The sequence below is a fragment of the Ursus maritimus genome (genome assembly GCF_017311325.1).
Source record: "Ursus maritimus isolate PB19 chromosome X unlocalized genomic scaffold, ASM1731132v1 scaffold_X1, whole genome shotgun sequence".
NCBI lineage: Eukaryota > Metazoa > Chordata > Mammalia > Carnivora > Ursidae > Ursus > Ursus maritimus.
Window position 1 is genome coordinate 33,720,884 of NW_024423319.1, and position 15,063 is coordinate 33,735,946.

At 43.4% G+C, this 15,063-nt stretch overlaps 1 pseudogene; it reads left to right on the top strand.

Moving 5' to 3' along the window:
• Positions 1 to 13,904: 13,904 nt before the first annotated feature.
• Positions 13,905 to 14,389, top strand: LOC103679729 (annotated as a pseudogene).
• The last annotated feature ends 674 nt before the right edge of the window (positions 14,390 to 15,063 follow it).

The window sequence follows — 15,063 nt, forward strand, 5'->3', positions numbered from 1 at the left end:
TAACAAAAGCCATCTATGAAAAGCCCACAGCTCACATCATCCTCAATGGGGAAAAACTGAGAGCTTTCCCCCCAACGTCAAGAACAAGACAGGGATGTCCACTCTCACCACTGTTATTTAACACAGTACTGGAAGTCCTACTCTCAGCGATCAGACATTGAAAAGAAAGAAAAGGTATCCAAATCAACAAGGAAGAAGTAACCCTTGCACTATTGACATGATGACTCTATATAGAAAACCCTGAAGACTCCACCAAGAAACTGCTAGAACTGATAAAAAAAAATTTGCTGAAGTCACAGAATACAAACTCAACATACAGAAATCTATAGCATTTCTATATACCAAGCAATAATGAAGCAACAGAAAGTGAAATTAAGAAAACAATTCCATTTACAATTACACCAAAAACAGTAAGATGCCTAGGAATAAAACCCAACCAAGGAGGTGAAAGACCTGTACTCTGAAAACTATAAAACACTGATGAAAGAAACTGAAGATGACACAAAGAAATGGAAACACACTTCATGCTCATGGATTGGAAGAACAGATATTGTGTAAATGTCTATACTACCCAGAGCAATCTACACATTTAATGCAATCCTTATCAAAATACCAACAGTATTTTTCACAGATATAGAAGAAACAATTCAAAAATTTGTATGTGAACCACAAAAGACCCCGAATAGTCAAAGCAATCTTGAAAAAGAAAAGCAAAGCTGGAGGCATCACAATTCTGGACTTCAATTATATTACAAAGCTATAGTGATCAAAACAGTATGGTACTGGCACAAAAATAGACACGTAGATCAACAGAACAGAGTAGAAAGCCCAGAAATGAATCCACAAGTATATGGTCAATTAATCTTTGACAAAGCAGGAAAGAATATCCAATGGGAAAAAGACAGTTTCTTCAACAAATGACAGAGTTGGGAAAACTGGACAGCAACATGCAAAAGAAAGAAATTGGGCCACTTTCTTTCACCATACACAAAAAGAAATTCAAAATAATGGATTAGAGACCTAAATGTGAGACCCAAAACCACAAAAATCCTAGAAGAGAACACAGGCAGTAACTAACTTCTTTGACATTGGCCATAGCAACTTTTTTCTAGATATGTCTCCTGAGGCAAGGGAAAGAAAAGCAAAATGGACTATTGGGACTCCATCAAAATAAAAAGCTTCTACACAGCAAAGGAAGCAATCAACAAAACTAAAAGGCAACCTACAGACTAGAAAAAGATATTTTCATATGACATATCTGATAAAGGGTTAGTACCTAAAATACATAAAGAACTTAAAAACTTGACACCCACAACATGAATGATCCAATTAAAAAATGGGCATGGGGTGCCTGGGTGGCTCAGTCAGTTGAGTGTCTGACTCTTGATTTTGGCTCAGGTCCTGGTCTCAGGGTCTTGGGATTGAGCCCCGTGTCAGGCTCTGTGCTCAGTGGAGAGTCTGCTTCTCTCCCTCGGCCCCTCCCCACACTCACGCTCTCCCTCTCTCTCTTAAATAAACAAATCATTTTTTTAAAAAATGGGCAGAAGACCTGAACAGACATTTCTCCAAAGGAGACATAGAGATGGCCAACAGACACATGGAGAGATGCTCACCATCACTCATGATCAGGGAAACACAAATCAGTACTACAATGAGATATGACCTCACACCAGTCAGAATGGCCCAAATCAACAACACAAGAAACAACAGGTGTTGGCAAGGATGTGTAGAGAGGGGGAGCCTTGTGCCCTGTTGGTGGGAATGCAAACTGGTACAGCTACTCTGGAAAACAGTATGGAGATTCCTCAAGAAGTTAAAAATAGAACTACCCTATGATTCAGCAATTGCACTATTAGGTATTTACCCAAAGAATACAAGAACACTAATTCAAAGGAATACATGTACCCCTACGTTTATAGCAGCATTATTTTCAATAGCCAAGATATGGAAGCAGCCCAAGTGTGCATCAATTCATGAAACTGATGAGTGGATAAAGAAGAGGTGGCATATATATATACAATAGAATATTATTCAGCCATAAAAAGGAATGAAATCTTGCATTTGCAAGGACATCGATACAATTAGAGTATAATGCCAAGCAAACAAGTCAGTCAGAGAAAGACAAATACCATATGATTTCACTCATGTGGAATTTAAGAAACAAAACAAACGAGCAAAGGGGAAAAAGAGAGAGAGAGAAATCAAGAAACAGGCTCAACTAGAGAGCACAAACTGATGGTCACCAGAGGGGAGGGGGGTGAGGGAGGGGGAAATAGGTGATGGGGAGTTAAGAGTGCACTTGTCGTGATGAGCACCGGGTGACGTACAGCATTGTTGACACCTGAAATTAATAGGATGCTATATGTTAACTAACTGGAATTAAAACTGTAAAAAAAGAAAACAATGATGAAAATTAAGTAACAGGTTTGAAAAAAATGAACTAAAGAGAACTCTGAGAAATAAAAAATATGATAATTTAAGTAGAAAATAGAACCTCCCTTGATGGATTAAACAGAGCCAAAGAGAATCTGTGGTTTGAAAAACAAGTCAGATGATACTACGTAGTCGAAAGCACGAGGAGACAAAGGTATGAAAAAAAAAAGCCTGAGAGAGGTTAAGATGGCAAAATGTCTGAAATACATCTTCATTAAGTTTAAGAAGGCAAGTGTAGAAAGAATGTTAAAGGAATGATCTATTCAAAGACATGATATGGTAATAACTTTTTGAGATTTAATAAAAATGAAACGAGAGGGGAAAAAAATCTCAGTGTCCTGAAGAACTCAAAGGGCTATTGGAAGGAAGAGGAATCAGCCAAGACAACTGAAAATGACTTATTAGGGAGGAGAAAGAAGAACAAAGAATCCAGTGTCAGGAAAGCAAAGAGGGAATATGTTTCAAGAAGCCCGTGGTCAATAATGCTAAATGTTGCAGACACGTGGAGTAAGGTGACAATCAGTAATCACTTACTGAGTTGTCTGCTGTACGTCGGACAACAGTGCGAAGTAGACACGGAGATGTATAATGCATAACCCTTGGACTTAAAATTAGGGAAGAAATGTAAATACAAGGTTACAATCCAATGTGACTAAGGCTGTAATAAACATGAGCAACAGAGGGAAGGAGGTTTCTTTTGTGTGATGATGATCTTTCTGACGAGCCCTCCTCAGCTGTTTATCTCAGGGTCACTTCTTAAGAATTTGGAATAAATATTTATCTTTCATCAAAATATCCCCTTAAACACATATGGTCAGCTCTTTCTTCCTATTTATCTACATCATTTTGTGGCATGTGATATTCAAGAACATTCTAATATCAGGTATGAGCATGAATAGGCAGACCTTCAGATAACCTTTCCGTACCTCAGAGGTTAGGTCAAAGAGTACAGGCTTGTTTCTCCTTTCTGTTCTCCCTGCCCCCATCTCAGTTGGGGGTCTCACCACATTCACCTAGGCTTTTTATAATCTCCAGATTTCAGCTCTGATCCTGATATTCCCCACTCAAACCGTCACTCACTGTGGCTTTATAATGGAGAGAGTCAATAAATAAGAGTTGAAATGAAAGAATGTTCTCTATAAAATTAAACAGAAGCATATCCTCCATTGTCATGTGAATAATTCCATTTTCCCAATCAATGAAAGACTATATCATTTGAAGGCATACTTTATCTATGTAGTTGCTTCCCCAAAAATACTGTAGTCAATGGTTAAATGTGTGCATTTAAAGAGAAGTCTTTTTTTTTAAGATTTATTTATTTAGGGAGATAGAGAACATGCAAGCAGGTGGAGGGGCAGAGAGAATCCCAAGCAGACTCCATGCTGAGCGCAGAGTCTGACACGGGGCTCCATCTCACGACCCTGAAGTCATGACCTGAGCCGAAATCAAGAGTCAGATTCTTAACTGACTGAGCCACCCAGGCTCCCCAGAGAAGTTATATTTTCTTTTTTTTAAGATTTTATTTATTTATTTGAGAGAAAGAGCAAGACTGATCGCAGAGGGAGAGAGAGGGGGAGAAGCCGACTTGCTGCTGAGTGGAGAGCCCGATGCAGGGCTCCATCCCAGGACCCTGGGATCATGACCTGAGCAGAAGGCAGATGCTTAACTGCCTGAGGCACCCAGGCGCCCTGAGAAGTTATGCTTTTATTGCAAGTTTATATTTAACTCAGCAAGGATTTACTAAATGTCTACCATGTGTCTCTGTTATTTGTTGCAGAAAATACAAAGAAATATACAATACAAATAAGCTCATTAATACTTATCAGACAGAATTTTATATATATATGAATGTGAATATATATATTATTCATTCATATATATATATGAATATATATATATTCATTTCACAAAAGAAGTCCATATGTCCAGATAAAGTACTATAGGAATGAGTCAAAAAGTGGGAAATAGCACATCTAGATTGGGAGGGGATAAAATAAAGTCCTATAAAGTGGCTGTTGTTTGAACTGAGTCTTCACTGATGGGAAAGATTTGGTAGGTAGAGGGGTGCCTCAGTTGGTTAAGCATCTACCTTCAGCTCAGGTCATGATCCCGGGGTCCTGGGATCGAGTCCCGCGTCGGGCTCCCTGCTTGGCAGGGAGTCTGCTTCTCCCTCTACCCCTCACCTTGTTCATGTTCTCTCTCCCTCTCTCTCTCTCTCTCAAATAAATAAATCTTAAAAAAAAAAAAAGATTTGGTAGGCAGAGATTGAGGGGAAAGGATGGTAGGAAGGGAGACATTCCAGGTATGAGTACAGCGAGGGAGAAGAGAACAGAACCTGTTGAGGTGGGTTGGTTCAGAATTACAATAATCTGTGAGTTAAAAAAAAATTTTGATCACAGTGGCTGAAACACATGACGGTTTATTTGTCTCATGTAATGAGAAGTCCAAAGGTAGGCGGTTGCCGGTGTTGGTTTAGCAGCTCAAGAATGTCAGGGCTGTTTGTAATTCTCTTGACTTTTCCCTCATGTTCCTAGGATGTCTGCTGGAACTTTAAGCATCACATTCAAATACCAGGCAGTGGGTGGAAGGGAGGGTCAAAAGCAAAGAGGGCTTCCTAGAAGCCCCTCCCCAAGACTTTTGCTTGTATCTCACTGTCCACCTCTGTTTGCAAGAGACTAGGAAGCAGAGATATTTTTAGCCAGGTTCATTATTACAATGAAGAGGCGGGGAAGAACAGATAGTGGGGAGGCAATTAGCAGTCTTGGCAACAAAACAAGAAGTCAAGCGTGGCTAGAGCATAAAGAGTGGAGATACCATTTCTTAAATATGAGCCAACTGATTTGGAAAGAAGGAACACACATTTCTTGTGCCTGGCATCTGTTGTTTTCCACTTACTCGCTTGGAATGAAATCAATGACAAGGGTGCAGGGCGCTATGGGAGCACAGAGGAGGAGCACCTTCAGTTGCTCAGGGAAGGCTGTACTGGGCTTGGTGGATGGATGTGGTCTAAGGCTGGTGGGTGAGGGCTATCTTGGGCAAAAGCCTAGAGGTAAGAAGAAGATGGAGAGTTCTGGGAAATGCAATCATTTCATGCTAGCTGGTGCAGAGTACAATATGGACACAGTGAGAAAGGAGGATGGAGAGATAGGTAGGAGGCAGATCATGAAAGCCTGTAGGCTATGGTAACAGGTTTGGGCTGTATCACTGGATTTATTTTTTAAAAAGCAACAAAAATGTTTTCCTGATTACTTATGGAATTTCTGCTGTCTTTTCTGATAAATTTCATAAGGGCATCTTTTCCTTACTGTCTTCCTAGAGCCTAGCACTGTGCCTGGGCCCTGAGGCCTACCCAATGAATCTACGTTTTTCATGGAATGGAATGTGAAAACCATTAGACCAACTGTCCAATGAAATCTTTGTCACTGCAACTCTCCTTTCAGTTGAGGTCCCATAAACCACACCTGTGTTGGTCCAGTTGCTTCAAGAAGCAGGCAAAAAGATAGGATTAAAAGCATAAGAAATTTGGGGTGCCTGGGTGGCTCAGTCGGTTGAGCAACTGAGTCTTGATTTTGGCAGAGTCTACTTGGGATTCTCTCCCTCTCCTTCTGCCCCTCCCCTCACTTATACTATCTCTCCCTCTCTCTAAATAAATAAGTAAATAAAATCTTTTAAATAAGCATGAGAAATTTATTAGGGGCAACCTCCGTGATAGAAAATGGAAGGCAGAGGAAGAGTCTGGGAGCACTACCAGTATGTACTGCAATGCAAAGCAGGTCTGACCTTGAGTGAAGGAGAGAGGGGGAAGGAAGGAAGGAAGGAAGGAAGGAAGGAAGGAAGGAAGGAAGGAAGGAAAGGGAGGGAAGGAAGGGAAGGAAGGGAAGGAAGGGAAGGAAGGAAGGTTGGTCAGAGGGAAGTGTTTTAGCCATCATGGCGTCTTTGAGACAAAGTTGACAGTCAAAGGAGCCCAGTGTCTCCCAAGAACAGGCCTGTCTAGTATCCCTGCTGTGCCCATTCCCTGCCCAGGAGCAGCCGTAGGCAGTGTGGCCTCAATGCAAATGCAGTGATGATTTCAGAGCACAGCAGCAGGTTGGTCCCTCTCCCAGCAGTGAGAGATCTGAGAAGCACATTCTTATGGCTGCCGCGCCTGCCTGGCCCGGTATTCTCAGCAAGGCTTCCGTCCTGCTTTGTGTCTTCCCCATATTCTAGTTACCATCTAGAATACAGGTAGTATACGGTAGTATACCCATATATTGTTTTTACCTCCATCCGTGTCTTCATGTCCTACTTTACACTCTCCCTCCACAAACTCAGCCATAGATTTTTTCTGGGACCGAAGTCTCCTTTGTTCTCCAGGTCCTTTTATGAATTAGGAATCTGAACCCTGAACCAGAGCCCTCATGGCTAGCTCCTCGAGTCCCAAGGGGCAACCCCACGTGTCCACCTGCTTGTCAGCTGCCCTCACCATAGGACACAATTCTATCTTATTAGATACACATCACCCTGGCTTTCTGGAACCCCAGTAGTCAGATATAGAGGTAGCGCTGTCCATCCGTGCGGTTCTGGTGCTGTGTACCTGTCCAGCCATTACCCTCATGCTCTAGAGGGAACATAGGAGATTTTGTAACTTAACACAAGAAATAAGTGGCAAGGCTGGGGTTTCAACCAGGACTACTGATTTTAAACTGTACGTTCTCCACCGCTCTCCGACACTGCCTTTCCTTCGCAAAACGGGCCACATTGTGTTATGAGCGTCTGTGGACTTGGCCATCCATGCCCTCCCTTGAGATGAGAGTTTCCTGAGGGTGGGGCCAAGGCGCTGGTATTCTAAGACGCATTTAAGAAGTGTTTCTGGGGGGAAAAAGTGTCTCTGGAGTAAAAGAATAAAGGAAGGATTGAATGAACAAAATGAAAGTTTCACAGCCAAGCTGAGGTCACTCTAGTCTGGCCCCCGGTTCAGCAGCTTCTGGTGGCTTTGCAGGCCTACCAGGTTCTGATCCTGTGAATCCGTCTGTATCCACACGCAACCACTTGATGACATCAGAGCTGCCAGGACATCATTGACTCCAACACCCGAGCTGCTTGCTGACCTGATAAAGAACTTGCATAGCCGAAGCTCTGGAAATGTGAGAAATAGGACGCTTTCTGCCCACTAAGGAAGAAAAAGCCAAACAAGGGGAATTCTAAGAGATGTTTCATCTGGGTGAGTTGGGGGTTGCACAAGGGGCCGGCGTGGTCATACCGCCTGGAGGCAGCTCCCAGTGTCTCCAGACAGAAAAGGAAATGACAACAGCTTTTGACGAGAATAGAAGGACAAATAAAGATCTTATTGAAAAGCAGGTAAATTGGCTGGGCTTGGGAAGCCTGCAATGACTCAGAGCTGGCAAGGGGCCCGTCTGGCAGCCCACCTCTCCCTCACAGCCGAGCTCAATGGATTCCATGTTGCTCCCTTACCCCGGACCCTTGTGTGCAGCACGGGCTCGGGACCAAGCCTGCACATGAAGAGCCTCTTTGTTCTGCAACTTTCTCCTCTACGTAGGCCACGTGGCCCTGGGAAGCAGGGATGACCTGACGGCAAAAGAAGGCTTTGGTTCTGTGTATCTTTAAAGTTCGTGAAAACCCAACAGAAATCAATGCAGCACCCTTTCCCTCTGCACATTACGGCTTCCCCAACATAAATAAACCATCCTGGGAAGGAATCTTTGAGATATTGATGAAGCTCAGAGAGAGAGAGAAAAAAAAAATATCACCTAGAACCTTCTGTGCCTACTCCTCATTCGGATAACAGGTATGAAGTTACAGCAGAGACTTAGCAGTAAAGGACATGGTTTCTGTACTCTTATTTTAATACAGGTTGTATGTACTTAGGGTAGGTGACCTGATGTGTTGGCACTCATATAGAGTGAAAGGATTACTATGGTCAAGCTAATTAAGGGAACATGGTTTCTGCGTCTGATAGCTCTGCGATCAGAATAACAGCTTTGTCACCTACTGTGGAACTCTGGGCAAGCCACTTCCTCTCTCCAGGTCCTCGGTCCCCTCATGTCTAAAAAGGGGTTGGGCCAGATACTGAGATCTTATATGTTAAGTGCCTCACAGTATCCTGACACACAGTAAGCATCTGGTAAGTTTTTGCTAGAAGAATTGATGCACTATTACAGAGCATTCTAGTCCTACGTGAGGCATGGCGGCCGTGCGCAGGATGGACTCCTAGCGGGCTGCAGGGGTGACGAGGCTTTCTCCCATCTGTATTCTGCACAACTCTGAGGAGAACTGGTTAGTCAGTCAGTGTGCACTATGGGGCAGCGTGGACGGGAGGGAGAGGCGGAAACCGGTAGAAAAGAAATATCAGGTGCTGTATGTTCTCAGAGAAGCTTTTAAAGGCTGAGCGCTGCCATGCAAGACATTCTTATTTCTTATTTCTTGGGACCAATTGCCTGATTCTTTGCCATTACTTCCATTTGTGCTGCTACCAGAGCCTGTCTTTCCCAGACACGCTCCCCATCTGGAAAACAGCAGCAGATATCTTGTGTATTGCAGAATTTTTCTACTTCAGTGGCAAGAACTTCATAGGGTGTAAATTCTCTTAGGACTGGCAATTATAGGTTCAGAAAACTAGACAAAAGAAAAACTGGCTATAATAAGATCTATTTATTAATTGCTTACTATGTGCTAGGCTCCCGCTCAATTCTTTACATGTTTTATTGCATTCAATCTTCACGTTCTCGTCACTTTCCAGATGAGAACAGTTAGGCTCAGAGAGGGGACTTCTCTAAGGACATCACATGGCTAGGAAGTGGAGCCAAGGTTCACATTCACGGAGGTCTGACGTCAACCTCATGCTCTCGTCTAAAAAGTCTTTGTTATTATTGCAATGTTGAGACATAAACAAAAGTAGATAAGGTGGTATCATGAATCCCATGTGTCTATTGCCCAGCCTCAACAATTAGCAACTCATGGACAACCTTGTTTCATCCATACCCCATCCAGCCACCATCCAACACACAGACACACAGACACACACACACACACACAGAGAGAATTTCATATTTTCATTTGTAAATATTTCAATATATGTCTTCAAAAGAATTAGACTCTCTTAAAATACGTAACAACACCTATAATGATTTCTTAGTCTCATCAAATGTCCAGTCTGTGTTCGTATTTCCCCAATTGTCTAATTTTTTCTTTTTTTTCCACAGCAGTTTCATGATTCAAACAAGGTCTAGCTCATATAATAGCATTTGGTTAATATGTCTCTGAAGTCTCTTTTCATCTCTAGAATTCTTTTTTTTTTCCTTGCCACTTGTAAAAAGAAATTGAAAGCCTGTGCTCTTAACCACATAATACGGCATCTTATTTCCATTTTAAAAGTTATGCCTTGGGAGGGGATGCCTTCCTCCCAAACATATTTCTTGTATTGAAGTATGACTCCCTATTTTCCTGTGGAATAATAGGAGGTAATCAAACATTAAAAGTGGGCCTTAGAAATGTTTCAGTGTTCATTGGAAACCTTGAACAATCAAAAAAACCACTCTGTTTTGTAGGTGTTTATTACATGACATGGCTTGAGGGCAGAAAAAACAGCTCTTGAAAAATAACTCCTCTCCCACCTCCCACACCTGGTGTCTTTAAGTATCACAAGTAACCCTCACCAGTCACTTTCAAAAGTCAGGCTCTGACAGCTTAGATAGGCAGGTAGCATACAAGGAAGAGAGGAAAAGCCTGAGCTCTAACCCGCAGATGACCCTGAAGTGTAGCGAATTGAAGCTGACTGCATGGGAGGGGCGGGGAAACAGGAGGACCCAGACACCTATTCAGGGAGCAGGGCACCCACTGCAGGGAAAAAGACAGGTGATAGGGATCAACTTCAAAGTTTTGCTGTTGGCCCATCTTGATTATAAATCTGAATGATAGCAAAAATATTTTAGGGGGCACCTGGGTGGCTCAGTCTGTTAAGCGTCTGACTCTTGATTTATGGCTCAGGTCCTGTTCTCAGGGTGCTGGGATCGAGTCCGACTCTAAGCTCAGCGCAGAGTCTGCTTCTCTCCCTCTCTCTTCCTGCTTGCACGCTATCGAATAAAAATAAATAAATAAATATTTCAGAAGTGGCGTGCTGCATTAGAGAGGCTGACTTTCTCATCAGGGGCTAAATGGAGACACGCAGGGGGGATGCGGGCAGACAATGGAGAACCGCCTATTTGTACTCTAGGGAGCCAGCGCTCCTGCTGGGGGTGCCGGGTCCCCTCTAGCTGATGTGAGCCACCTCCAGTCACCTGGGTGCATATGGGTGGGAGCCTGCATGAGGGAGCTGGCTGGCACCGGGGCAGCCCGACCCCAGCCACTTCCCCCGTGCTGGTGCCATCTGGACAACGCCTGGAAGGCCTCAAGGCAGCAGCACTTTAACAACCAGCACGGAAGTATCTCACGCTTTGAATGACTGCTCTTGCCTCCAGGCTGAGCCTTAAGCCCCGTGGTAGGCAACCTGTCTTTCTGGGAAAAAAAGTGGGCAGTGCCTCATTCTGCGACATCTCTTAAGTCTTGGCTGAACCGCTACCCTGGGCAAGTTATTTAACTTCTTTCAGACTCATTTTCCTTCCTGGTAAAGTGGGGAGAAAACTCACTCTGTCTACCTCACAGGGCTTGTTGGGCGAAACAGAAATGCGCAGGTGCAAGTAGTGTATAACCAATCACGCCTTAGGTCTGCAGGGCGGTGTTAATATCATTCCTAATTTATTTTTTAATTTTATTTAAATTCAATTAATTAACATATAGTGTAGTATTAGTTGCAGAGGTAGAGTTTAGTGATTCATCAGTTGCATAGAACACCCAGTTCCCATTCCATCACGTGCCCTCCTTAATGCCCATCACCCAGTTACCCCATCCCCCTCTCCCCTCCAGCAGCCCTCAGTTTGTTTTCTAGAGTTAAGAGTCTCTTCTGGTTTGTCTCCCTCTCTGATTTCCTCTTACTTTTCCTTCCCTTCCTCTATGATCCTCTGTTTTGTTTCTTAGATTCCACATGAGTGAAATCATATAATTGTCTTTCTCTGACTGACCTATTTCGCTTAGCATAATACCGTCTAGTTCCATCCACGTCATTGCAAATGGCAAGATATCATTCTTTCTGATGGCCGAGTAATATTCCATTGTGTGTACCACATCTTCTTTATCCATTTATCTGTCGATGGACATCTGGGCTCTGTCCATAGTTTGGCTATTGTGGACATTGCTGCTATAAACATTGGGGTGCAGGTGCCCCTTTGAATCACTATGTTTGTATTCTTTGGGTAAATAGCTAGTAGTGCGATTGCTGGGTCGTAGGGTAGGTCTATTTTTAACTTCTTGAAGAACCTCCACACTGTTTTCCAGAGTGGCTGCACCAGCTTGCATTCCCACCAACAGTGTAAGAGGGTTCCCCTTTCTCTGAATCCTTGCCAACATTTGGCATTTCCTGACTTGTTAAGATTTTTATTTTTATTACTAAGGCCCCAGTGTAACATGGCAATGACCGCACAAGGCAATCCGATGAGCTTTTAGTTTCCTTTTCCTGGGACAAAACATCATAGCAATGAAATCACCCCAGGAGCATTTCGGAGCAAACCTGAGGTTCATAGGACAACTGGCCCCAGCAGTAAACAAAAGCACGCCACGGGGAAAGGCATTTCCTTTGAAAAGCCTAAGCCCGTCCCACAGTCTCGACTCTCGCTCGGTCGCTTGTGATTTCCCACTTCAGTGCCCTGGACTTGAACAGTGTGGCTGAACTTTTCCATTCTGACTGGAGCTTCCTCGGGCCAGAGACAAAGGCAAGCCAGTTCTGAGCCGGAGTTTCAAATAAACACATCACGGGACAGCTGCAAACGGCAAAGCAAATGAGGCAGCTACTGGACTAACCCGACTCACCAAGGCCCTCTCCCCGAACGCCCTAGAGGCCGAGAGTGAGGCAGCCTCTTCCTTTCTGGAACACAGTGCCTGGTGAACAACTGGCAGGAGGAAGCTCTGTGACTCCCTTTGAACGCCTGCTTTTCCCTGCTCAGCCACAGAGGAGGGAGGAGAGGAAGTCTTTAAAAAGCTAAAGCAATGTGGCTCTCATTGTTTTTGACAAGGCTGTCACACAGAAGGGCAATTTTTCAAAGCGAACACCGAGACTTACATTCTTCCTATAAACAAGACCCATTCCCCAACCATTCTCGTTAAAGAACTGGAAGAGACATCAGAGATTTTTAACGGGGGGAGATCGCTGCTGTGGGACTGACAGACGCATTAACAACAGCTCCCAATTCCCTTCCTTGTCTGCACAATTTTCTCGGGTTCCCAGGGGAAGGGGAGCTTGAGGTATCAAGAGAAGGCCCAGCTGTGGAAATGGAGTTAGTCAGGACTCCATAGGCTGTAATTAGTTTTTTAGCCCTACTTAACTAGAGTAAACAAAAAAAAATGTCAAGTCCATAGGAGACACAGAGAGCCTCCTGTCTTTAAAGCTGTTGAAATGAAGGGATAAAGACATTGGCACCGTACTGGCTTGGTCAGATAGAGTCTCATGGTTTTTAAGGCTGGGAGGGGTGCAAGGGATGTTGTCCAACCTCCCCCTTTCAAAGGGAAGGCAAGGGGCACTGACTTGCCTAGGTTGACACAGTGAGTGAATGGCTGAACTCTTGCTCAAGTAAACCACACCATCCTGGGGGTAAGGTGAGCGATAGACTGTCAACGTCCACACACCTTCTTCTTCCCCTAAGCAGGCTCTCAGATTCCTCACCACTCACTCATCCTCCTCCTACCACTGTCCAGTCTCCTCTTCATGGCTCCCATTCCAGCTCTCCTAGTCTTTCCACTGCCGTATCCACTGTCAGGTCTTCAAAGAAGAAAGGGGTCTTTTGCCCACTGGTGTTACAGGTGTTCTATTACGTTCTCAAAGCTGTGTGATTCTTCCAGTTTAGAGCTCCCTCAGGCATGGAACCTGTGAGAACTTTCCTGAGGCTGGGCCAAAGAGGAAGGGTTGACAAACTACAACTCGTGGGCCAAGTCTGGCCTGCTGTCTGTTTTTGTATGGCACATGATCTAAAAATGTTTTCTTTTTTGAGGTAAAAACACAGGACATAAAATTTACCATCCTAACCATTTTTAAGTGTACGGCTCAGTAGTACTAAGTATATTTACACTGTTGTGCTACCGATCTCCAGAACTTTTTCATCTTGAAAAACTAAACTGCATACCCATTTAACAACAACTCTCCATTTCCCCTTTCCCTCAGCTCCTGGTAACCACCATTCTACTTTCTATTTGTACGAATTGACTATTTTACATACCTGATAGAGAAGGACTCATAAACTGTCTTTTTGTGACTCACTGATTTCAATTAGCATAATGTCTTCAAGGTTCATCCATGTTGTAGCATGTGACAAGATTCCCTGCCTTTCAAAGGCTGAATTATATTCCACTAGCAGGGACTGTGGGCCGCCAGGGTCAGTGAAGATCTCAAGATGGCTGGGTGAAAACTTGTTCTAAAAGCTATTGACTGGGAAGCTTTTGGGGAGATCATAAGGCCCAAAACAAGAAGGCCATTGCTAGCTCCCTGAAATCCTAGAATGAACCCCTCACCTCCACGTTGACTACTCTCCCTGAGAATCCACCTGCTACTGACTGGGCTTACTACAAGGCCAACATGGCAAAGGCTGGCTCGGTAGAGCACTTTGAGAAGAAGTTCAATGCCCTGAAGTTTCCTGTGCCACAGGATAAATTATACTGTTCGGGTGGATGCCGAAGAAAAAGATGTGAAAGTTGTGCTGAGTTTTTGTCCCTCTCAAAGGCCAGGATTGAGGAATGTGAAAAAGATCTGGAGAAGATGAAGAACATAATTCCGTCATGATCACACGACCATTGAGCACCTGAAGGAAGTCTTCCCAGAAACCAAATTAGACAAGAGAAGTATCCCTATTGGCTTCACAAGCCAATCAAAAATTTATAAACTTGAGTTGGGGAGAAAGCACTGGTCCTCATATTATAAATGCTGGACACTCAAAATAATTATACGGTAAAAAAAAAATTCCATTTTAGGTGTATACCACATGTTAATTATCCTTTCATCCACCCATGGATGTTTAGGTTGTTCCCACCGCTTGGCTATTATGAATAATGCTACGAACATGGCTGTGCAGCTGTCTCTTCAAGACTCTGCTTTCCATTCTTTCAGGGATATAGCCAAAAGAGGGATTGCTGGGTCATATGGTTGCTCTATTTTGAAATTTTGGAGGAACCACGTACTGTATTCCAGAGTGGTTGTACCATTTAAGTGTCTCATCAACCGTGCACAAGGGCTCCAGTTTCTCCACATTCTTGTCAACCTTTGTCATTTTCTAGTTTTTCTTTTATGATAGTATCCGGAGAGGTAGGAGATGACATCTCACTGTGGCTTTGATTTGCATTTATCTAACGGTTAGTGATGTTATGCATCTTTCTATATGCTTGTTGGCCATTTGTACATCATCTTTGAAGAAATGTCTGCTCAAGAGCTTTGACCATTTTTTAAATCAGGTTATTTTGTTTTTGCTGTTGTTTTGTTGTTAGAGTTCTTTACCTATTCCGGATATTAACCCCTTATCAGATATAGTGATTTAGAAATGTTTTCTCCCATTTCATAGG